General features: G+C 46.2%; 1 protein-coding gene across 16 annotated transcripts in view; it reads left to right on the top strand.

Moving 5' to 3' along the window:
* Positions 1-24,569, top strand: part of BMAL1 (basic helix-loop-helix ARNT like 1) — a 110,260-nt gene that overhangs the window by 46,505 nt on the left and 39,186 nt on the right. For 7 of the 16 annotated variants that reach the window (XM_073018148.1, XM_037999658.2, XM_073018153.1 and 4 more), the window contains exon 3: positions 1,757-1,811. The exons of 8 other annotated variants lie outside the window; for them this stretch is intronic. The gene's annotated coding sequence lies outside the window, so the exon portion shown is untranslated. Of the gene's footprint in view, positions 1-1,756; positions 1,812-4,677; positions 4,803-24,569 lie in introns of all 16 variants that reach the window. One more of the 16 variants, XM_073018147.1, reaches the window with a different exon arrangement.

Here is a 24,569-nt window from a genome sequence, read left to right as displayed (position 1 = left end):
TCTTGTTTATGGTTTGTCTTACCCCACAAGAATATAAATCCATGAAGATGGGACCTGGTCTTATCTATTGCATTCAGCACCCTAGGGCCTAAAACAGAGCCTGGCACACAGTAAGTGAACCTGAAACAAGAGGTGGGTGGATGGACAAATGACTGAGTTAATGCATGCCTGCATGCAAGCGAAGACTTTGGAGTTTATTTCATAGGCAGTGCAAATCTAGTAGACATCTTTCAGGAGGTGAGTGACGTGGTCAGCACTTTTATTTTAGAAAGCCAGCTGGTGGCAGTGTGGGGGCTGGACTGTAGGAGGGAGGCAGCAGAATTACTTTAGCGGTTGTTAAAATTGTCCAGGAAATTGATGCTGAGTGTTGTGCTAGAGCTGTGAGGATGGAGAAGAGGGGACAGATGACAGGACCTGAAGATCTTTGAGTGTCTTTGATTTCTATTGGGATAACTTGGTATAGTGATTCCTTTATAAGAAAAGCAGGAGGGGACGAGCTGGTCCAGGGAGAGACTGTTGACACTCCGTGGTGTTTTTCTCACCAAGCAAACCTAAGCCCTGGGATGCATGTTATCTGCAGTGGCGTTGGCTTTCTGGGGAGGGACTCTGCTGCTCCGCAGCCTCCCCTGTTCCATTTTTTAATAAGAGAATAGTCAAGATGGTGGTGTCAGTGAGTGGGAGTCTTCTTCCTGCAGATGGATCCATTGATCTTTGCATACTCTAAGCCCCACTAAATCATTGGTTCTTTTCTCTCAGTGGGTACATTTCACCATATCTGATTCTGCTCTGACAAATGCTGCTTTTTTTCTTTTTCTTTTTTTTTTTAAAGAACACCTAGACTGTGCTCAAGTTCCAGGTGAGGTTTACAGATAAATGGGGCTCCAGCATCTCCCTTCTTACAAACACACACAGGAGCCTTTGCCGTCCTTGGGTCTCAGGGAGGCAGACCGGCAGCAGGCACACATTCCTGGCCCAGGTGTAGCCATGCTGTCTGGTGTTGCCTTTTGAGACCCTTTGTGTGTGTGTGGGCTTGAATGATTCCTTCTTTCAAAAATTCAACCGTCTCCAAGTTTTGATGAAAAGCCTTTCATCTCTAAGTAAGCACACTATTTCCCATCTTGATGAGGTGTGTCCCCTCTGTGTCCCTGAGAGTATGTCATTCTAGCCTTCTAAATTTTATTGTATATTTTTAGTTTTTATTTTTTCAGACTAGTCAAGTGCAGTAGTGAGAAGCGGGGAAAGAGTAGAACAAGGGGCCGGGTGCGGTGGCTCACGTCTATAATCCTAGCACTATGGGAGGTCGAGGTGGGCGGATCACGAGGTGAAGAGATTGATACCATCCTGGCCAACATGGTAAAACCTCGTGTCTACTAAAAATACAAAAATTAGCTGGTCATGGTGGCACATGCCTGTAGTCCCAGCTACTCGGGAGGCTGAGGCAGGAGAATTGCTTGAACCCAGGAGGCGGAGGTTGCAGTTGAGCCGAGATCATGCCACCTCACTCCAGCCTGGCAACAGAGTGAGACTCTGTCTTTAAAAAAAAAAAAAAAAAAAAAAAAAAAGAGTAGAACAAGAAGTTTGATCTGAACTATCAATGGAGATAACTCACTACCTTTGGACCAGCCTCATCCCAGTCCTTTAAGCCTGGTCCAAAATTCCTAATCCTGCTTGTCAAGCCCTTCAAAGTGAAAAGTTAAATGCCATACCATCTGTATAGCTGAATGCTTACCTCCCACCTCTCCTCTCCCTTCCAAAGGTTCCGATGTCATAGGAATCTACACTAGACGGCTTCCTGTGTGCCGGGCACCGTGGTAAGCACTTCCCATGCATTCTCTCTAATCCTTACCACTTTGGGGATGTAAGCATTATAATCTTCTTTTACAGATGAGGAAGCTGAAGCTTGCCACTGCTTAGTAGTTAAGAGTATGGGCTTACAGCCAAACAAACCCTGGATTGATTCTCAACTAGCTGGGGACCTTGGGCATGCTACTTAATTTTTTAAAACTTTTTGCACATTTAGAAGATAAAGATAATATGTAGATAGATAATATAGATTATATAGGCATTTTATATTATATCTTCTATATTATGAAGATAATACAGAGTTGTAATAAAAAATTAAATGAAATGACCAGACATAGTGGCTCACTCTTGTAATCCCAGCGCTTTGAGAGGCTGAGGTGGGAGGTCACTTGAGGCCATGAATTCAAGGCCAGCCTGGGCAACATAGCAAGACCCCTTCTCTTTTATGGAAAAAAAAAAAAAAACTAAGAAAAATAAAATTAAATGAAATAACATGTAATTTCCTAAGTACATAAGTACGTGCTTACTATGTGCCAGACATTGTGCTGTCAGCAAATAATAGCTCATCGCAGATGCTGTTATCATTATCATCATCATCATCCCAAAGTCACAGATTGAGTCTATATGTGAGGTTCTGCCTGGCTCCAAAGATTCTGTTTTTTTCTCCTGTTGCTCCCAAGTTCACCCGTCTCAAACTTTCTGGCCCCTAAGTTTACTTCCTTGTGCTTTTCTCATTGTGCCATTTGTCCCTGTCTGCGCAGTGGGCTCAAGCTAAGGCACAGCAGTTTTCCAGTCCCTTTGAGCTACTGACCTCTTTTATGTCATTGACTGAACAGTTTCCGGTGGCTGGATCGTCTGTGTAACAACTTGGACAATTTTTTCTGATTGTTACCATCGTCGTGTCTATTGTGAAAGGGCTTCCTGTCTAGTTGTTTGTGTCAGCAGCATTGTCTAAATGAGACAAGAGTTGCAACAGAAGGGGTAGTCCTAGTCTTTTGGGGTCACAGATCACTTTGTGAGTCTGAAGAAATTTATAGACCCTCTCAAAAAAAAAAAAAAATGCACAAGACAAATACAAGCCCAGCATTTTTCATGAAACATTTTTCCTGAAGTCCACCCAGAGATCCCAGTTAACAGTTTCTGATCTGGAAGGCTATGTGCTCGTTTGTCACTGTGCTGCTCCTCATTCACAGCCATGGAGGGTGTAATGTTTCTGCAGGATGTTTGTATTTAAGGGTTGTTGGGCAGCTTGGCAATGCTATACCTGTTTCATTGATACTATGTGCTGTTTGCATTTATTTCCCATATTTGAGATATGTATTCACACATGAGAACTGGCCTGGCCATTTTGATGAGATGTACCTGCTGGTTTGCACATAAACTCAAGCCATTGCCTGCATCTAGAGGATAGACTGCAGAGGCATTCTTGGCCCAAAACATCAGACTAGTAGGAATTTTATTATGAGTTATAGACTGAAAAAGGGGATAAACTTAGCTTCAGCAGGGTTTAATATTCTCAATTCAGGTAAATGTAAATCTCTACTTTTCATTTTAAACATTTTTGAAATTTCAGTCTTTAAAAAATGCTTTTTTTTCCCTTCGAAGTTTGAAGGTATGGGTTTGGGAGAAGGCAGATTACAACCACTTTAACTCCTCGACCTCAGACTTGCTTATGAGCCTCTCTTTGGAGCATTTCCAGAGAACCGTGGAGCCAGCAGCCATAGGCATGATGATCGCTGGTGCCGATGGCCCCTCCACTCCCTGCCTGGCTTTTGAGGCCCTGCAGAAAGAAAGGAACCGAATCCTTTCATAAGGAAGGCCCCAGAATCCTTTCTCCTGCTGTAGCTATGCTGCCAGTGTCCTCTGTAGATGGAAATGGAACTTGGATTTTGGGTGCCAGAACTGAATTCATCACAGATAAGATTAGTTGATATAAAGCTCTTTCTGATGAGCAGTTTTTCCTTCAGAGTTTTTCATTTTTGCTGTTTCTAAATTATACAAAGTAATAGACACTTGTTACAAAGGGAGGATCATAATACTCCATACCTGGTTTTGAATTCCACCTCTATCACTTATTAGATGCAGCCCTGGGCAAAATACGCACCCTCTCTGAGCCTTGATTTTCTCATTGAATGGGAGATCTAATTGTTTTACCTCATAATATTACTATAGGGATTGAGGGAGATTGGTATAAATATGCTTTTCTGAGAGTCTGGTGTGTATTTGTTTTTTTTCAGTGAATTATTTATTGAGTACCTACTAAGAACCAGTCACTGTTCTAGTTGATCTGGAACCAGTCGAGCAAAACAGAGAGTGTCTCCGCTCTCATGATGCTCACATTCTAATCAGAGGAGGTGCAAGAACACAAGATCACTTCAGTTATTAAGAAATTAGAACCCAGGGGTAGCATGAGAGTCATAGGAAGGGCCCCTTTGCATCGGATGGCCAGCAGAACCCTCCCTGAAGAGCTCAATGCTTTGTGACCACCCAGGTCCCAAGTTTTCCAGGACTCCTACTTTTAAAAACACTGCCCCTCCAAGTGTATAGGTCTCACTTTTGAGTTTGGAAAATCTGACCACATATTCTCTTGTTCATTAATGGGCTTCCCATTTAGAGAGTGAGTTCCTGGGGCAGGAGCCATGTCACAGGACCTTTTGAAGGTCTCCGGGCCAATGTGGACGACACTTCTCTTGAACACTCACCCAGTTGGGCTGACGTGAAAGCCTCATAGTGGGAGGTGGGGGGTGATTAGTTTCCAGCCAGAGCCCGTTTTGCTCCACTGCTGCTTTGAACATTCTGGTTTCTAAGGTGCTGGAAGTAATTTCTCTCAGTGAGAGTGTGGCACACTGTCATCTTCTGATTCTCTGCATGCAGTTCTTCAATGGCTTGTTGAGGCTGCGTGGAAGCACAGAGGCCGGGGCAGTTCCAGCTCACACACTGGCATTTGAACTGCAGAGCAGTAAGCCCTACACCTGACGTAACTGCATTGCCTTCTTGGGGTACGGTACAGATTTTTAAATGACCATTTCAGCCTGCTGGGCTGGGCAACGGTGACCCAAACTGATGAGTCAGGAAGCCACTAAGCAGAAAGGCAGGCTGCATCTACTCACCTGTCATGTCCATAGTTGACCTACTTTTGTTTGACCTTGATTTGCTCAGTGCAGTTAAAGATGCTGTTGTGAGTGTCCTTCTGCTACCTGATTTAAATAAAGCCCAACACGTGACAGCTCAGGGTCTTAAACGCACACACTACTTAGGCAGATGGACAGATGGGTGAGTGGTTAGCCTTTCACTTACCTCTGAATTGTAATTCTATCACAAGGAAAGGGCTTAATTTCAGGAACACGGAGTAATTATTTGAGACTAGATACAATGCCAAAGCAGCAGGCCTTGATTCCTTGCTACAGGGCAGCTTAATCAGGAAATGGCCTAGATGGCCGCCTTTCAAGTAGGTCCTTGCAGTAGCTTGGCAACAGGCACAGGGTCATAATTGGAAGAATTTGGCTCTGAGTGTCTGTGGGTGTTTACAGTGCACTATAGGGCAGGGCTTCTCTTATTTATAGAATATTTTGAGCAACAAGCAACAGAAGGCTGAAAAGCCACTAAAATCTCGATTTATTTTTAACAAATTCCATTTTTCTCCTCATTCCAGAAGGAGAACTGAGTTATTAAAAAACAGTTAAAAAATACATCATTGCAGAGCATGCCATATCTAATTATGGGGTTGCCAGCATCGGCCTGCAGCCACATTTTAAGGGCTTCGTAAATCAACCATCCATTCAATCTGTGAACTTATATGACTCCTGTTCTCCATTTAGATGTAGAGCGAAATTATTGGCAAGTGGGTGCCGATCAGAAAAAGTTCTTCCTGCCTAATTTAGGAGATGGGAGGGATAAATATAGAATAGTATACTTATGTTCTCAAAAGGAGATAAAATCATTCTTCATTGTCCATTATACTTAGCTGCACAAACATCCATCCCATTGCACTAAATATCCACTTTAGGGTTTTCACACATTGCAATGGCAGTTCTGTGCTACTCTAAGGCGCAGTATTGTGATATCTTGCTGAGCCTAACCCTGAGTGATTGTTGCTCACATAGTCGTGAAGAGACATAAACCCAGTGCTTTTTTGCCTGTGTTGTCATAGTCTACTAGAGCTAAAAGACGGGCCTTCAGAGAGACACTAGTTTTAAGTACGTCTCATTGTAGGTGGGGAAGCGGAGGCCTAGGCAAGGGAGTGACTTGCCTAGGGTCCCATTAAGAGTCATGGCAGAGGTGGGCTGGGGCGGCAGTCTCTGTGCTTCTCTTGGCAGTGCCCTGCTGTGCTCGCTGGAGCTACTGTATTAAACAGATCTTATTTCTACCCTTCGGGGGTTCACAGTCTTAGAAGACACAGACACGAAGATGGCCAAACAATCACCCCATGCATAAGCAGACCAAGTTATGTGTGTATAACAGATTCGTTGAGTGGCGGAGAAAATGAGAGTGGGGAATTTTGGAATCTATTTGGATAGCAAAGCAAAGGTAACATCAGTTGCTTTCTGACCCACTTGGGAAAAGCTTGTAGATGCTATAAAGTTTTCTAATGGAAAAAGGTGCAGTACGTTTGCCACGTGTTAGTGGGAAGGTAAACATGATGCAGTGGTGGGTGGCAGGAGGCACTAAAGGTAAGTATTGCAACTTTGGAGGAGCCCTGGGAATGGACTGTTGAGGTGATTTCATAGGAATACCAAAGGGAGCATAGGACTGGGCCACAGGCCAGAGACAGGCAATCCCGAGTTCCCTGGAGTACTCTGCCCTTTTCTGGGAAAGCAAGTGGGTGGCATGAGTGCTGTGTTCCCAATGCTCTGGCCCCACCCCAATAGGAGAATAATAACTGGTCATGGTGGGTTTGGGTTTTTTCTGATCCTCTGTATCTTTGAGTAGCGTTCTGTAGCTAATATCAGTGGACTGGTGCCGGCCTGTGTGGTGAACCTGTATCTTTCTTGCCCTGGGCTACATGTCAGGCACAGTGCCTGAGCCAGAGTGGACTTTGGGGAGTTGCTTCTCTTTCTGAGGCTGGGAGGGGCAGAGGGACAAAGGGAAACCTTTGCTAGGGAGGGCAAACTGTGAAAGCCTCTGGAGAAGTCAGCTGTTGGGATGCCAAAGGCCAGGGCTTTTAGAGGATGCGAAGAGGCCAGGCGGGGTTGGTCTGGGCCTAAACTAAGGCTGTAGTGGCCAGCATGGAGAGGAACAAGTGAGGGGGAATGATTATGGGTGAGGAAGATATACTAGGGTTTGGCTACAGACAGACAACCAACCAGAGAGTAAAAGACAGTGACATGCTGGGACATGAACCACCTACTACAGAGAAGGTCAGAGGTGGGGAGGGAGGAATTGGGGCTGTGGGCAGATCCAGCAGCTGGGATCCAAAGTGGGAGCCCTTGGGTTATTGAATCCATTCTTTCTGAGAAGAGATGGTTCATCTTCCTGCCTACTGAGTTCCTAGCCGGACTGGACAGTGGTTCTCAAACATGGTGCCAGGTGTTGCCAGATAGGAAACAATTAGTGTGTCCACAGAATGTCCCCAAGGTCACCTACGCATATTTGTTTTTCCTAATCTTTTCATACCTACAGCCACTTACCCGCTTTTGAGTTCTCAGAGTTGAGAATATATAAATTAGTAGTAACAAGTACACAGGAAATACTTGGAAAATGACTGATGAACTTTAGTTTGGAAATTGCATTTTTTTCTTGGATCTGGATTATAATTTCAATACAAGCTAGCAATTTTTCTTGTTGATAAAACAGTTTCTAGTTTTAAAATTGTTTCTGTAGTTAATAAAGGTAACACTATTTCATGATGTAGGCTGCCCCAGCTCTGAATGAATTTTCACAAAGCAGATTCTCCTCTTTCTCTCTATTACTTCTTGCTCTTGGACATTTCACTATGTTCCAGCAACTTTTCCTGTGTGTGACTCGGCCAGGAGACTGACTTGGGTAAGATCCAGGTCAAGGGGTTGTGTGGGTGGGTTGGAGGCAAGGAGGTGCTGAAGAACACTAAAACCTTTGCCTGGGAGGAGGCTGAGAAGTAGCCTGTGAACTGGAATGACCCCAGGCTTCCTGTCACGGTCACAGCCCATGGAGTTGGCAGGCTTGATCACTCTATATTGTGTGCCCCCAGATAATAATGGCATTAGTCATCGATACTGTCTTTTTTTTTTTTTTTTATTTGAGAGAGAGAGTCTCAGTCTGTCGCCCAGGCTGGAGTGCAGTGGCGTGATCTCAGCTCATTGCAACCTCCGCCTGCTGGGTTCAAGTGATTCTCCTCCCTCAGTCTCCCGAGTATCTGGGATTACAGGCACATGTCACCACACCCAGCTAATTTTTGGATTTTTAGTAGAGATGGGTTTTCGCCATGTTGGCTAGGCTGGTCTCGAATTCCTGACCTCAGGTGATCCGCCTGCCTTGGCCTCCCAAAGTGCTTGAATACAGGCGTGAGCCACCGTGCCCAGCCAATACTCTTTAAATCGTCCAAAGTAAGAAAATGTTGATAGCTTGTCACAGCCCTGTCATTTTACACATTCCCTGAATTATTGTCTGGCACCAGCAGGTGTTCTAGGAACACTTTTGGTTCTTTGAGCCATTACTGGTCATTCCTGTCCCCACTGCCACCACCAGATGTGGTTCTGAGAGTATTAAGTAAAAGTTTTGAAGGTTGTGTAAAGACTGGTGCAAAGTCCATCCTCCTTCCTTCAGGCTGATCAGCCACACCCTGGCTATCAGCATTTATTTACTTATTTTCAAAGTGACAGAATGGTCCAGTGGGCAGGGGCCTAAGGGGTCACTTCCTCTAGCCACCCACCAGTGCAGGAGGATCCCATCTGTGCAGTGGCTGCCTGTGACAGGCAGTCCGCTTAGCCCCACTCGTCCATCTCCGCACCAGACATCCTGCTCCCGCTTTATGGACATCTTTGGCTCTTAAAAATCCTCCTTTATTCTGACCCCAGATCTGCCTTTTGGCAGTGTTTCCTTAGTGACCTAGTTCTGCTGTTTGTAGCAACACTGAACAAAGGTCCGTAGGCATGGCACAATTCCACTTTAGAAGTTTGAAGGTAGTGCTCATGGACCCACGTCCTTTCCCTCTCCACCCGCTCTATCTCCCTCCACAAGGTTTATGTTCTCCAGTGCCTTCAGCCATTCTTTCTATGGCATGGCAGTCAGTATTAATCTCAGTAAAGGTGACATGTATCCAGAGAGTGCTTGCCATGGGCCAGGCACTGTTCTAAGTTCCGTACATGAATTGTCTTATTTATGACTCAAAATCACCGTGTGAGGTAAGTCCTGTCATCATCCTCGTTTTACCAGTGAGGCAACTAAGGAACAAGGGTTCACATCTTGTCCAGAGCCACACAATCAAGCAGCAGAGCAGAGATTTGGGGCTGGGCATTGTGACTCCAGAGCCCATGCTCTTAGTTGTGGTGCCAGAATATCCTACAGCCTTTCCTGCATAATGCTAAAAATAAGCCTATGGTGCACTGGACTTGGGCTGGTCCTGCTTTAACTTATTTTGCAAGAAATCATTTGACAGGAGCCTTAGTTGAACCATTTTCTACGAAACCTTCAGAATTTGTTTTGACAGAACAGACTGCAGGGCAGAGGCATCCGCCCTATCCCCAACAAATGGGTTCATCCTGTAGCTCTGCCAGGCCCTACAGGGTTCATGAAATGGTGACTTTAGTTCGAGGTGACAAATACAGGGCTCTTGATGTTTTCTTTTCCTGAACATGGTGCCTGAGCAATAGGTTTCTTGTTTAAAGTGCTTAGTCATGGTTTTATGGCCAGAAAGTAGGAGAGAGGTACCTAAGAATTGTAAAACTGGGTCACGTCTTCAAGTGCCTAATCCAATATTCAGTCTCAGAGAACAACTCCAGCAGTTATGGGGGTGGAAGGATGTGATGACCACCTACCCTCCAAAACTGGGATGTAGGTGCCAAATACACATTCTCCTGAAATGATCCCTGGTGCCTCTAGCCAGGCTCTTCCAGGAGTCTAGAGAAAGATGGCCCATGACTTCATCCAGAGTCTTTGCTTCCCGTGCTCTGGGATGCCTGGGCTTTTCTGGCCAGAGCCATATACTGACAGGACCAGAAGGGCTGAGATGCTGGGATTGAACCATCTTTCTCTTTGTGAGTTGCTTTTCAGATAGCACGCATTCCTGTCACTATTTTCCAGAGACTTAAGCAGCAAAGTGAGGGACCCTGGGGCGTCGACTCAGAGACCTGGAGGGGAGCAGCTTGAAGCAATGTAAAAAGCACTGGGTAAAATCTGGTTCTGCCAAAAATAGGGCTATGAGAGTTACTTCACCTCCCTGAAAGGTAATATCTTTATCTGAAAAATGGGGATGATAATAGTACTAACCCAGAAGATTGACAGGAGGATTAGATGAGATTCTGCATGGACATAACAGTGCTTGGCACAATTGTCTAGCAGTGAAGAAAGATAAATATGAGAATAATAACTTCCTTCTTCCTCCGCTATCTATTCCTTCTCTTATTCTAGTCCAGTCTGCCATTGAGTTTTCTCTGTTGTTTTGGGTAAATAGCTAACCTCTCTGCCTCTTTTTGTCTATAGAAATGCTACCGGTTCTGAGTGGGTACATCACGCCCGCTGTAGGACATCATGGGAATGTGTGTGGGTGATCTGGCTGTCACAGCGACCCAGACGAGGCTTTATTGGGGGAAGAAGGGAAGGCAGGGGTGCTAGATATAATGTTTGGGGAACAAAAGATTGCCCAACACCTGCACAGTTGCCTAATGCTCAGTGCATTCATGTAGGCAAAACCCTGCTTAAAATTATCCGAGCCTGGAATCTGACTCCAATTAACACATAAACACAAATAATTTTTGCATGTTTTTAGTATATACTGAATTTTCTAGGAACACAGCTACCAAGTATGTAAGATTTACCTATTTGTTATGAATAGGTGCAAGCATTTCATATGTCTTTCATGATGTTTTCTGGTGTAGCAGTGCCTCAATACTTGCATATTGATTTACATATTGTCTTAGTTTTAACTATATTTCCTTTCTTCTTTGTATTACAGTTAGGGCATTATATTGATTATTTTTGGAATTATAAGTGTTGTAAGGTTATATTGTTTACAGATTTCAAGAGAGCTAAGGACATATTTAAAATATTTTTATTGCGTCTTTGAAAATATGAGAGAGCAAGAGAGTGAGTGTGTGCACATGCACGCACATGCTTACAAATTAGCTAGAAAAATTCTAAGACAGACTTTAAATAAAAAGAAATGGTTTCATATCTCTTAGAAATGTCCTTTTACATAAGGATATGTAGTAGAAGTCCAAATTTTTAACTGCATTCATTGTCAGAGAAATGAGGTGTTTTGATGTTTCCCCTGTCCCTTTTAGAAAATATATCATCCTAAAAGAGCCTGAAACAGTTTCCATTGTCATATTTTTTCATTTTTGCCATCTCTATTTTTTTCACTCCTCCCACCTGTGCATATATATATTTAAGAAGTCCCCATATAGACTTTTAAAGAAAGAAAAGCCAGCCAGGCTCCCCACTCTTTACTAAGTTTGTTTTGATTGTTTTGTGGCCTCTACCTGCACCTCAGCCTGAGTCAGACTGACTCTGGGAGCTGTGGGCAAGTCTAGGGGAAAGTCAAGGAGGTAATGAGGCTTCTCGTGGGGGTAACTTGTAGGCCAAGTTGGGTGGGTGTAGTCAGTCTACCAGAAGCTTCCTGCTCAAGCCTGCGCCTCTACCTGCCCTGAAACCTGAGGGCTCTTCAGTTGGACCACAAAGGTCTGACATCCAGGAGGGTCCCCAGGAGAGAGCAACTGTCACTAGGGAACATGCTGCCCAGCACTGACTGTACTGAGCAGCAATGTTGTGCGCCTGTTTGGTTGATGCTATGGATAGCCAGGCGTTCAGAACTGAACACAACACCTAAAAGGCAGACATGAACTGTGAATGTGCCAGTGTCAGATGCTGCTTTGGTGGTCATGTGTGGGCTGGCAGTAAGCTTTTGGTCCCTTGACACTCACTGTGTTGGAAATTTCCCAAGACTTTCATCTAGGGTAGCTGGTGTGTGATTTCCCTGTCCTTTGTTATTCCTATCTGGAAACTAGTTGAAGTCTTTTCTATGATGTTGATATAGTTACAGAAAATCTGAATTACTACTAAATTTTACAGTTCTGCTTAGTTCAAAAGTAACTCAACCTCATAAGAGAAAGTTTGAAACAGGTAGAGAAATTGAAAGATGAAAATCACTACCCATTGTCTCAGCCCACAAAGACAGCTACCATCAGCATTTCTGTTTACTTCTTTTCAGTCCTTTCTGTGTTTATGAAATTTTATTATATAAATAATTCATATCCAATATAGAAAAAGATGGAAAATTGAGAATTATAATGTTAAAACAAAAATGACCCATCTCACCAGTTGGAGATGTTTTAATATTCTGGTGAATTTTTTCTTGTCTTTTTTCTATAGACACATACGAAGATTGGGAAATATTGTGTATATAAGTTTGAATCCTTTTCACCAATGTATATCAATGTATATCAGTTCACTAAGATTATTAAATGAAATAATCATTTATTAATTAAATGAAAATTTATTAAATGTATATCAATTTTTATCTGTTGATATATTAACAGATACCAGTGCATGTCTGTTAAAAGAGTACTATGTAAGAGATGATATTCTTAAACATAAAATTTAATTTAGACATGAAATTACTTTGTTAAAAGCTATATCAGTTTATATTCAGATATACAGTGTACTGACCTGCCCATTTACCACATCTTCACTAATACTGGTATTATCTTTAAAATAGAATCTTCGCTAATATGAGCAGTGAAAGTGGCATATCATCTATTAAATTTTGACTGTTATGAGATTGAGCATGTTTTTGTATACTTACTGGTCTTTGTGTTTCATCTTTTGTGGTTTCCTATTCGTATTCTTTGCTTAGTTTTCCACTGAAGTATTTGCTTTTTTATTGATTTATAGGAAATTTTGTTTTGTTTTAACTCAGAAAAGGTAGTATTGATTCAGTTGTCACAGAGCTTTGGAGTCAGACAGACCTGAGTTTGAATCCTGGCTTTCCTACTTGTGAACTAAGGAATTTCAGGCGATTTATCTGACTCCTCTCAGAATTAATTAGTTCTTCTTTGAGGACTAAACAAAACAACACTGACTAGCATGAAAAAAAAGCCTGGTATGTGGTTTCTGCCACTAGTTTTTGTGTTGTTATTTTTGTTGTGATTCCTGCACTATTTTCTCAGAAAAATGACCTTGAGCTCTACGACTCATGCCTGTTCAGAACCACAGAAACGTGATACTCACTATATCCAAAGCTCAGAAAAATGAAACTGAAATCACTGAAGTTTGTGGGTTTTTTTTTTTTTTTTTTTTTTTTTTTAAATTCTTCTTGCCAAAAGAAGACAAATGAAGGGAAAAAAACAAGCTGATTTTGTTTTCATTAAGAGGAACTTGGGTTATTTCTGGGATCAGGCAGGATACATTCAGACCAACATGTTAGATCTAGGGCTTGGAAGATCCTGAGACTCGTTATAGATTACATCATCTTCCTCCAAGTGCGCTTGCCAGGCAAATGGACAAGTGCATTTTAGAAAGGTTTTCAGTTGTTCACGTTTAAACAAAAAGGATCTCCTGGCTTTTAGTTAACCCATTGAACAGATGTGCCATTCCGCCAGCGCATTGGTTATTCACGTCCTTGGTACTGATTTTTGACATCTTTGCACCGTAGGTGGGGGAGGGATGGGTATGAGCCTGCCCTGCTCTCTTTCTCCTACTTGGGACAGAGCTGTTGCTTTTATTTGCTGAGTCACTGAAGCAACAGAGCATGTGCAGAGTCCCAGCCCGGAGTTGGGCATATCTGGGTTCCAGTCCCTGCTCTGGCCCTTCTCAGCCGTGTGATCTTGGACTAGTTACCTTACCTCTCTAAGCCTCAGTCATCTTCTACATGATGTCGATGCCTCCCCCAAAAGGTCGTTATGAGGACCGAAGGAGACATGTCGAGGCAGGAACCATCCTAGGCACGTGTTTGATGCTCAGTAAATGGGACGTGGTCAGTGTTCAGAGGGGCAGGGGATGGCCGGTGACTGCTCTATTTCACCTCCACTCACAGCAGCAGGGCCTGTGGTGTCACCTAGACATCTCATAGGCATCCCACGCTGAACATGTCCCAAACCAGCAGCTCCTCCCTGGATAGGTGGATGGCGTCCAGGGCCCTCTTCCTCCAGCTGTCACATGGGGCATGTACATGGAAAGTGGCTTTGCCCCCTTGGCTGGGGGCCTTTGTGCAGTTCATGGACTGGGAGTCACCCCCATGTCTAGACCGTCAGGAAACCCATTGGCTATTCCTTTAGAGCATACCAAGAATCAACTTCTCAGAACATACCAAGAGTTGACTTTTTTCACCCCGCCATGGCCACTCAGACTGACTCCTCTTACACCTCACATCCCATTGATCAGCACAGCCCCTGGAAATATGTCTAGAATCCAGCTGCTTCTCATCACCCCCACGCCTAATACTGAGGGCTGAGTCACAGCATCTCTTCCCTGGACTGTTGTAGCTGTCTCCTAACGCAGCTTTCTGCCCTGCCTTTACACACACACACAGGGTGTCTTCTCACCACTGCAGCCAGACGTAAAAACTAAGAGGGATCATGTCACTCCCCATTTTACTCAGAGTCAAGGCCAAGATCCTTACTGGGGTCTTCAGGCCCCCAGGCCTGGCCCTCTGACTGCACCCCCACCTTCCTCAGCTGTCTCCTCTCCCTAGTCCCCACAAGTCACTGGTCCCCTAGCACTGGGCAGCTCCCTGCGGCCCTGTTCACCAGCTGTCCTCTGCATGGAACACCTCTGTCGCCTCTCACCTCCTCCTGTCCAGCCTCCTTGGGGCCTTCCTGACTGCCTCCCTCCCGTGGTCTGCCTCCTCCCCATCTCTGACTTTCCTCCTGAGCACTTACTGCCACCCAGCACCCGAATTACTTGTTTGGTTTTCTTGCCTTCCTTACCAGGAGGTGTGCCAGATGAGGACAAGGATTTTTGTGTCCTTACCCCCATGCCCAGCACTGCCGTGGAGAACAGTGCCTGGCACTTGGATGCCCTCAGTACATATTTGTTGAGAGATTAATGAGTGGTCGTGGGCCAGCGCACCAACAGTGTCTTCGTTGTTACCAAATTGTCCCGATTTAAAATTTGCCTACTACATGCAGTTTGTGGTGGAAATTTACTCAAATTACCAATTCTTTCACCGAAGAAATTACCTGGTATATGTGGGTTCTCAATAAACTGTGTTGGATTGCCTAAAGGTTTTGGGGCAGTGGTAGCCATCCGAGGCCTCCTTGCCAGTCAGCCAAACCCTGTGCTGGGTGGGACATAACAGATGCCCCCAGCATCCTTAGCTGATGCTACTGTGTCACCCCAGAATCCGTGGGGCAGCCCACCCCTCAGCAGCAGCTGTCACCCTGCTGGGTTCCCCTTCTCCTCCTGTGGGCTTCGTCTCCCTAGGGAAGTCATTGTCCTTGCTTTCTACATCTTATCTCCCTGAACAACTCCAAAATTCTGTTATTCAAATCCCACTGACCTTTCTCATTGCCCTAGTCCAAGCTTTTCAGAGTTGTCTCTCTGTTTTATATTAAAACAAAGCAGTTGGACTCTTAAAACTCCATTCACTTTTCAAATTATTTTGAGTCCTCAATGCTTCCTGCTACAAAATGCTGCCCTCTGGAATGCCTTCCAGACCCACCCCCAGGACACCTGTAGCCTTCCCTGCAGCCACTCTCCTCGACTCCTTCCTCGTTCCCAGAGGTCACTGTCCTGGATCTCTCCAGCTTTAAGTTCCTTCATGTCCTCTTGCCACCCCTGCTGTCACCATCTCTGAGTTCCTGCATCCCCAAGATTTCAACCTGAGTTTGCATCTCCTGACATCACTTTTCCCAGCCTTCGCCCTTTTCAACCAGCACAAGGCCATCCACTTCCATGGCTACAGTGGGCACCACGGAGCATGCTAGATGTTTTCTTATATTCAACTCATTTGGTCTGCGCAACAATCCAGTGCAGGGAATCCCCCCCTTTTACAGATGAGCATCTCTAGCTCCTGGCGGTCACCTAACTTGCCTAGGACATGTAACTAGTAAGTGGCAGGGCTGGAATTAGAACCCGAGAGGCCCTGCACTGACCACCATCCTGCCCTACCTCTCCTCAGGCACCCAGAATCCCCTCACTCTATTGTCAAAACCCACTTCTCCTGCCTTTCTGGTACCTGGGGGAGAACCCTCAGCCTCTTCTGCTGCTGCCACTTGCTTCCTCTTCTGTCAGGAAGGTCCCATACCTGGCTGGCCTGCTCTGGAGACATGCCCGCTGCCCGGCCCTGCCAGGAGGCTCTGCTGTTCTGCAGGCTTCCCGCCCCACACATCCCTTCCTGCCAGTCCTGGGGTCCCACCACCCTGCTTTGTAGTTGGCCTTGCTCTTTACTGTGGTAAAAGGTGTAGGCCGTTCCATCTAAGATCCTATAATATTCCCTTTCTCTGCTGTTGAATGTTCTTCCCATTCTCCCCACGTTCTCGAAGAAGGCATGTGGTTTTCTTCTTTGCGTCTCAGCCCGCTCTGAGCCCAGCCCCTGCCGCCTGGCCCTGCCTGTCTTGTTGGCAAACCCTAAGCCCTAGCCAGAAACACAAGCACCTTTCAGGTGCTCCTTCCTAACTCCACCCTTCCTCACACCGGCCTCTCTCCCTTTGCCACCAAATAACAGCAGCGCATTCTTTTGTTTCCTTTAGAACAAGATGCAGATGTTTTCCAGAATTTTCTTCAACTTCAGGCAGTAAGTTTGCTGGTGAAAGGAGTGTTCCTCCCCTGAGTCTGTAGAACCAGGCTCTCTCCTCTTATTCTGTAGCAATTAAAGACAAGGACAGGCAGGAAAACAATGAAAAGAAATAGGAGCCAGGTGGATACGCCTTCACTTAGCTGGTCCTTGAGCATGACCCGTTGATCCTTCTTGCTTCCATCAGGGATTGTACCCTGTGCCCTCTTTGAACGCAGGGGCGTGTTGAGACCAAGGGTTGGGAAGAGAGCTTTGGCCTCACCAGCCTGGTCCCCAGAGTGGAAGTGGCAGGACTGGAGGGGTGTGGCAGACAGAGAGCGCATATTGCCCCCGGCCTTGCCCCCAGATGTGGAGTGTTAGGTGCTGGGGTGCAGAGGGGAACAAGGCCTGGACCCTGCCTGGGGAGAGGAAGCACCTGGGAGTTCTCTTTGTGGCTTCAGATCCCATGTTGTCCTCCAGGTAAAGCAGATCATCTCTGGGGTCTAGGCTGGGGGAAAACTCTTGCAAAAAATTCCTGGTTCTGGGACAGGCCGTGGGCTAAATGCATAGGGTCTGCATGAGGGGCATAGGACAGTGCCAGGCCAGTGAGCATGCACTAGGCAAAGGAAGTGGCCAGAGACCACTCATAAGAAAAAGTGGGACATGAACCTCAGAGCCTGGGCTGCTTTCAGAGGAACCAAGAGGCTGGGAAATAAGCTCTTTCTGGTGAGGAAATCAGCATGGGGAGGAGAAGGTCGCACAGGAGGGAACTCTTAATCCTGAATGGCTTTGCAGAGCACGGTTCCCCTTGTGTGCCCCATGGAACCCTTGGCTGTTAGACGTGAGGTGATAAATGGTGTGTGGTGCATACACTTGGGACTCAGACTCCACTGCCCTTAGACCTTCACCCTCCATGGGCCCGTCTTTAAAGGTCCAGGAAGCCTTGCAGAAGAAACACCTAATTATTGAACCCAGCATTCCCTATACGTATTTGGCCCCTGATTTTTCCCCCCCAGATAACATCATTACAATCCTGTGGGATTAGTGTTCCATGGCAGAACTTTGGGAAGTACTTTTTGAAGAATTTGTAAATCCCTGCACTGTCCGGACTATGCCCATTTCTTAGTTTGCATGGAGGTTGTGCTGTACAGTGGAAGGAGTATGGGCTTTAAATGGGACTGGCCTGTGTTTAAATCTTCCTTCCCATTATACAAAATCACTGATCTCAATCAAGTTACTTACCCTCTCAAACTTAGTTTCCTTATCTGTAAGATAGCGGATGAAACATTAGCTAGTTGTCTTATGAGACTGTTGTGATGGTTAATGGGAAGATAATAATGACACTTACAGAGGGCTTGTTATGCTCCAGACACCATTCTGAGCACTTTATATATCTCACTTACTCTTCACCACAACTGTGAGGCAGGTAATGTTATCCTTATGCTACAGGTCGGGTCAGAGACCAATGACACATACAGACTAAATGTTGTGCCCAACATCACACGGCTGGTAAATGTGGGACCTGAGATTTGAACGCTAGGCACTCATACATGATGGGGTCAGGATTTGAAACTTGACCGCCATCTCCCATCAGAGAGCATGCTTTGAATCACTATGTTATAAAGGGTCTAGAGCAGTAAAAGCACTAAGTGGTATGAGTTCCCTTTTCAGATGCTTCATGGAAATGTTAAGGGGATTGATGGTTCCTGGGACTCCAACTCATTCTGCAGTCATTATAATCAGCCCTGTTGAAAGAGTAATCTCCTCGATCTGGTTGCCAACTCAGATGCTCCCATTGTGACCATTTTGTTTGCTCTGCTGCCTCATCCTGGGCCACTTCAATTTGGGCAGCTGCTCAGTGGTCAGATGGAGTCAGGCCACTTTCCACAGCTGTCTCATCCGTGGCCTGTACCTCCACATCCAGGACCAAGAGTCCCCCCAGGATGCCCAGTGGGTTGGTAGCTTGTTTTCTTTCTACACCTCAGTGATGGACTTGGCAAAGGGTTAAGAAGACATCCCTTTTATCATTCAGCAAACCGAGTGCCTTTACTGAGCTAGGTGCATGCCCTGGGGGAACTAGTCCTGTTTGGTGACTGACTTAGATCTCTGAATCCCTCTACCAACCCTCAGTAGCTGTCTGGGAGACTGGGATTCTGTGGACTCTCCTCTATCAACGATATTGGGGTTCTTTTCCACAAAGACCAGCCTTGTTTTGATTGACATAGTGCCCCAGATTTACAAATCTTACTCCTTGCGGGATCCTCTCAACTGATCAAGCCCCATAGCTCCAAATGCCATCTCCTTGATTGATGTTTAATTTGGGGATCCACAAGCGTCTAGAGCTACCAGTTGAATTTGGGTACCCAAGGGCCACAAATGGGCCCTCCTCACACCCCAACACCTGACAACCAGCACCTTTGAGACTGAAGTACCACTGCATATACTGCTGTCCTCCGCTCAGGGCATTCTCCCTACCAGCCAGGCCACCCAGCAAACCCCTGCAACACCTCGTAAGACCTCTTCGCTGGTCCGTTGTCCTCTTATTAACACCTCCTCAGCACCCCTCCACACACACCCAAGCCCACAAACAAATCATTTTTTCGTCTGTTCTGCTCTTGTACCTTACCTATGCCCCACTGCTACAAAAAAAGCACGCCTTCCTCAAGACACTTGACTGCCACCTGCTGGAGAGTTGTCATCATGACTCAACAAATATCTGCCACTTCTAAACCCCCAGGCACCTCCGGAGTAGGGCAGTGCATTGCTTGTACAGCTGTAAACATGGCTTGCCTGTGAATTGGTCATGCTGACATGTACTTATTAAAACACTTGTCCCTCTAGCTGGACTGAGGACATCTTGAACGTAAGGACTGCTGATTTCTGTCTTCGTCCCCATTGTGGTTTCTGCTAGGGGCTAGAGAAATGCTTATTGAATGATCCTTGTGCAAACACCTGTTACCTTAGGTTCAAGGCATCTGCTGACATTCAGTGAAGGTTTTCTAAATCTGTTGCAAAGCAAGGCTCCCCACAGGCGGTCACAGTAACCATGGAGGTCGGGTAGGACTTGCAATGGGGACAGGACCCCATCAGCCTCTCACCTCTGCTCAGAGGCACCGCCCTCTGAACAGATCAGAGCATGAACAGGTCAGAGCAATTCAGTGTTCACTCCCTCTGCAGACATCAGGGCAGGCACCATGTAGTGAAGAGTGGGGCCAGGGGCCATCTGCCGTGGCTGTTTGGGCTGGGGAAGGAGAGCAGTACTTCTGGAGCATGTGCTGTGCTCAGGGCCAGCTCCCTGTAGGTAGGTTGTGGGAAAGCAGGGGTGGCAACTCACACACCCCTGCTGGGGATTGGGAGTTTTGTGGAGAAGTAGATCAGTAAGCACACGGATACCAGACAGAGTCGTCAAGGGTGTTGATTCACTATTGTCCCTATTTTCCTAAGCTCGCCACATCATGGAAGGCTGCTACCCAAGTGACATTCTGGGGCTTCACCAAGTGTTTTAACAGAGCTCCACCCAGCTGTCACACTAGGGGTAACACTGTGGGCCAGAAGGAGAGGCAGGCCTTCACTGGGGTCCCATTTTAAAAAGGGGGAAGTCCTCTGTTCTTTTATAACACTTGTTTTCCCCAAGCCATTCAGCATAGTATTTACTCAGGTCCCATAGAGAGAACCTTCCCAGAGACAGCTCTCCTTGCTCAGGCCTGTCCTGATGAACTCCCTGATACACTTCCAGGTCTTAAAAGAGTGAGAGCCAGCATTTCCCTCTCTGCCCTGGCTGCCAGGAAGCTCAGAGATAACTTGTTTGCCCAGTTCCTGTAGCTTTCCTGACCCAGGATTTCTTTTTCTTATAAATTCTCCTTGTTCCTTTTCCAGGAATGCTTGCTTTTTATGTTTTGTTTGTTTGTGTTGCTTTTGTCTCTGTATTATACTTTTGAGAGGTGGTGTTTGGAGGCAGGATTGGCAGCAATGTGGTAGTTAGAAGCACCAGCAGTAAAGCTGGACACACCTGGGTTTCATCCCCACTTGCTCGCTGTGTCATTTTAAGTAAAACAAGTTGTCTCTTCAGTTCTTAGTTCCTCACCTTGAAAATTGGGATAATGATCACAATGAATGGATAGATTATTGTGAAGATTAAACTTGTTTATTGTAAATGCCATTGTTTCCTGTTCCTGCTCTTGGATCAGGCTTGATCTGTGGCTGTAGAATCCTAGTCTTAATTTCCTTCTTCCTGCCCGTGTCTGTCACCATACGATGAGTTGTACAATAGCACTGACTACGGGACCAACCATCCTGGTTTGTCTGGAACAGAGGGATTTTCTGGGATGCAGGACTTTCAGTGCTGAATGGGAAGGTCCCAGACAAATGGATGAGTTGGTCACCCTGGTAATAAACAACCTCAATATTTCAGTGGCTTACCGTAGCAAAGGTTTATTTCTTCGTTGTGCTACTGTCCATCCAGGGCCTTGGCTAAAGGAGGAGCCTCTATCCGGGAAATTGACGGTCTTGGGCAGACAGAGGAACACATGTTAAAGGTCCTTTAGAAGGCTGTGGCTGTGACTTCTGCTCTCATTCACTGGTCGGGGTCAGTCACATGGCCAGCCCTGCCATCAGGCTGTGCAGAACCTTCCCACTGGGTGGGGTAGCTCAGCCTGGAACACTGATCCCCTCTGCCAGGCTCACCTTTCTGTTCTTTTGCTTTTTAGGGTGCTGGAGCAGGGAGCAGGGAAAGGAGAGTCACCTGGTCTGGACTGGGGGTCTTGGATGTGATCATCTTCCTGTAGATAGTGGGTATGGGTTTCTTGAGGGGCAGTGTTCAGCTTTACCCTGCTCTGCTCAGAGGAGCAGCTGTATCTCCTTTGGACGCCTTCTAGTGGTTGATGCCCTCACCTTTCTCAGCTGCCAAGGCCTCTCTCTGCAGGGCAGGCTGGGCTGTGACTTCTCTTCCACCCTCCTTGCTCCTTCCTGTGGGACCCCTGAGATCCTTTCGCCATGCTCCTCGGTGGAATGGAGGGTGCTCTCACATTCTTCCAAGGCATCCTGTGCAAGTCCCTCCATGCCCTGCTTTCTCTGGCGGTCCAGCAAGACTCCATCTCACCTTTGGGACTCTCTAGCTCAGAAGTGGACACACCTGCAGCCCCTGACTCCAGGACCACAGGCCACACTCTCCCCAGAGCATCCTCACCAGAACATGCCATGTGGATGGCCGGGTCAGGGCGGCCCTCAGAGCCCACCCTTGGCAAGGGTACCCTCTCAAAGGCACCTCTTTTGGCTCAAATCCCTTTTGGAAGTAGCCCAGAAGAGGCTTTCTTTTTTATCTTTTGTTGTTTTATTTATTGTTCTTGCATCTAAGAATGCCTTCTTGTGCAGAAAACCGTTTCCCAGAAATAATGTTAATTAAGTGTCACAACTGGTTTGGCTTCCTTACCTTGTCTAAGCATGCAAGAGAGGCTTTTGAGGCTGGGCGTGGTGGCTCATGCCCATAATCCCAACATTTTGGGAGGCCGAGATGGAGGGATTGCTTAAGCCCAGGAGTCTGGGCAGCATAGTGAGACCTTGTCTCTTCTAAAAATAAAAAATTAGCTGTGTATGGTGGCACATGCCTGTAGCCCCAGCTACTTGGGAGGCTGAGGTGGGAGGATCACTTGAGGCTAGGAGTTCGAGGTTGCAGTGAGCTATGATCACACCACTGCACCCCAGCCTGGGTAACAGGGTGAGACCCTGTCTCAAAAAAAAATTAAAAAGGCTTTTAGATTTTTGTTTTGCAAAAGTACCAAAATCTATTAGCATTTATTATTATTATTTCTTTAAAGTAAATTTGAATATTGGGAAAATTGATCAAAATGAGAAATTTCATAGGGAGTTTAGTGCTTGAAATCTGGATCCTTCATCTAAATTTCAAGGAACTCAGGGCCGGGCATGGTGGCTTATGCCTGTAATCTCGGCACTTTGAGAGGCCGAGATGGGCAGATTGCTTGAGCCCAGGACTTTGAGACCAGCCTGGGCAACATTGCAAAGCCTCCTCTCTACAAAAAATATAAAAACTAGCTGGACATGATGGTGGTGCACACCTGTAGTACCAGCTACATAGCAGACTGAGGCAGGAGGATAGTTTGAGCCCAGGAGACGGAGGTTGCAGTGAGCCGAGATCATGCTATTGCACTCCAGCCTGGGCAACAGAGCAAGACTGTATCAAAAAATAATTAAATAATTAAGTAAATTTCAGGGAACTCAGAGAACGAGAAAGGACATGAAGTTCTTCCTTTATTTAGCATTTGTTGAGTACCACCTGGAGTGAGGCGTGAGACCAGGCACAGGAGATGCCTATAAATAAGGCCCTACCTACCTGAAGCTTATGGGTGGTAGAGGAGACACGCCTACAAGCAGAGAATGGCCACAGGGCGTGAAGGAACCTGGGCAGGATGGCCACAGGGCGTGAAGGAACCTGGGCAGGAGCTGCTGCAGGAGAGCCAGGGAGAGAGGATACAGCTCTGAAGGCTTCTCCAGGAGGTGTGCCCGCAGGCACAGGAAAGGAAAGTAGGAGTTTATCAGGTGACAGGGTGGTTGAAGGGAGCCACACCTCCAAGAAATGTGGGCCCAGCAGAGGCAGGTGGTTCTGGGAACTATCGTCTTTAGTCTGTTGGGGGCTTTGGGCAGCAGATGGGAGGGTTGGGCTGAAGATTAAGCAAGGCCTGATGTTTCCTGCTGGGGGGGCGGTGAACTTTGTCTGGAAGACTTAGGGGGAGCAGTGAAGCTATTGCAGTGGTCTGAGCAAGGGGGTGTCCCACCTCTGACCACAGTGGGGAGGGAATGGGGCTGGAGAGGACAGCAGACTGAACAGAGGCAGTGACAAGGAGCTAGAAGGAAGTGGCTGGGCCCATCCCTTAGAGGGCTGTGTGGGAGCTGTGGGGTGTGGGAGGGAGAGAAGAAGGAAGCCCAGGGTAGGTTCTGGGTTGCTAATTTGGGGGCTGGGAGGATAGCGTGTGACCTAAACAGAGAATCAGATTTAGATGGAATTACGTATATTAAGCCTGGGGATTTCACATCCATTTGCTGCTGCTTTACCAGTTGAGGCTCAAGGAGAAGCCCAAAATTTCTGGTCACATTATTTGCATGTGCCCAGACTGGGGTTAACAGAATCCGAAAGTGAGGGTTCTTGAATCAGATTGCAATGGGGAATGAATGCCTTTGGAGGCTGGAAGCAGATGTATTCGCAGATATTCATCTGGAGATCTCTATAACGATCGAGGCAGAGATACCCCAAAGACTGCAAGAATTAACCAGTGAAATTTGAAATGCCAAAATTTTTGCTTCAGAAAGGTCAGGAAAGCCCTGTTTAAAATCTAAATCTTGCCATCTCAAGGCAGTGCAGGGATGGATTAGGAGGATGTGGGGTGACCCTTTTCTTCCTTTCAGAGCCAGTTCCTGCCAGACACAGGAATCCTCCACATGAGTCATAGGGTGGAGAGGAGACCCCTCAGTCCTTTCAGTAAGTGGGAGGGCAGCACTGCCACGTGGCTACCATGAACCCTGTTTCAGAATTTCTTTCTTTCTTAACTTCGTATGTGCCCAGATGCACTTGAGATTCACTGATGTTTTCTTTAGACCGAGGAGCTTGCTTCAGCAGTTAGTTTCAGGTGTTGGCTCTGCTGGCATTATGTTTCGGCTTAATGTTTTCTGAAGACTTGTTTTCCGTTGTTTTTCATTGTTCTTGTTGTCTGGCTTCAGGCCACTACCTTCAACCTAGCAAGAGCTAAGTGGTGTCTTCAGCAGCGAGGTAGCTTCTGGAGGCTACCACTCTCTTGCTATGTGACTTTGGCTAGTTTTTCTACCACTCTGTGCCTCAGTCTCTTCTGTAAAATGGAGAACACAGAAGTGTCTGCCTCGTAGAGTTATTTTCAGGTTTCAGTGAGTTAATCTA

This window comes from Chlorocebus sabaeus, chromosome 1, assembly GCF_047675955.1.
Source record: "Chlorocebus sabaeus isolate Y175 chromosome 1, mChlSab1.0.hap1, whole genome shotgun sequence".
Taxonomy (NCBI): domain Eukaryota; kingdom Metazoa; phylum Chordata; class Mammalia; order Primates; family Cercopithecidae; genus Chlorocebus; species Chlorocebus sabaeus.
Note: the sequence above shows the minus strand (reverse complement) of the source record. Positions and strands in the feature narration are given on the sequence as shown.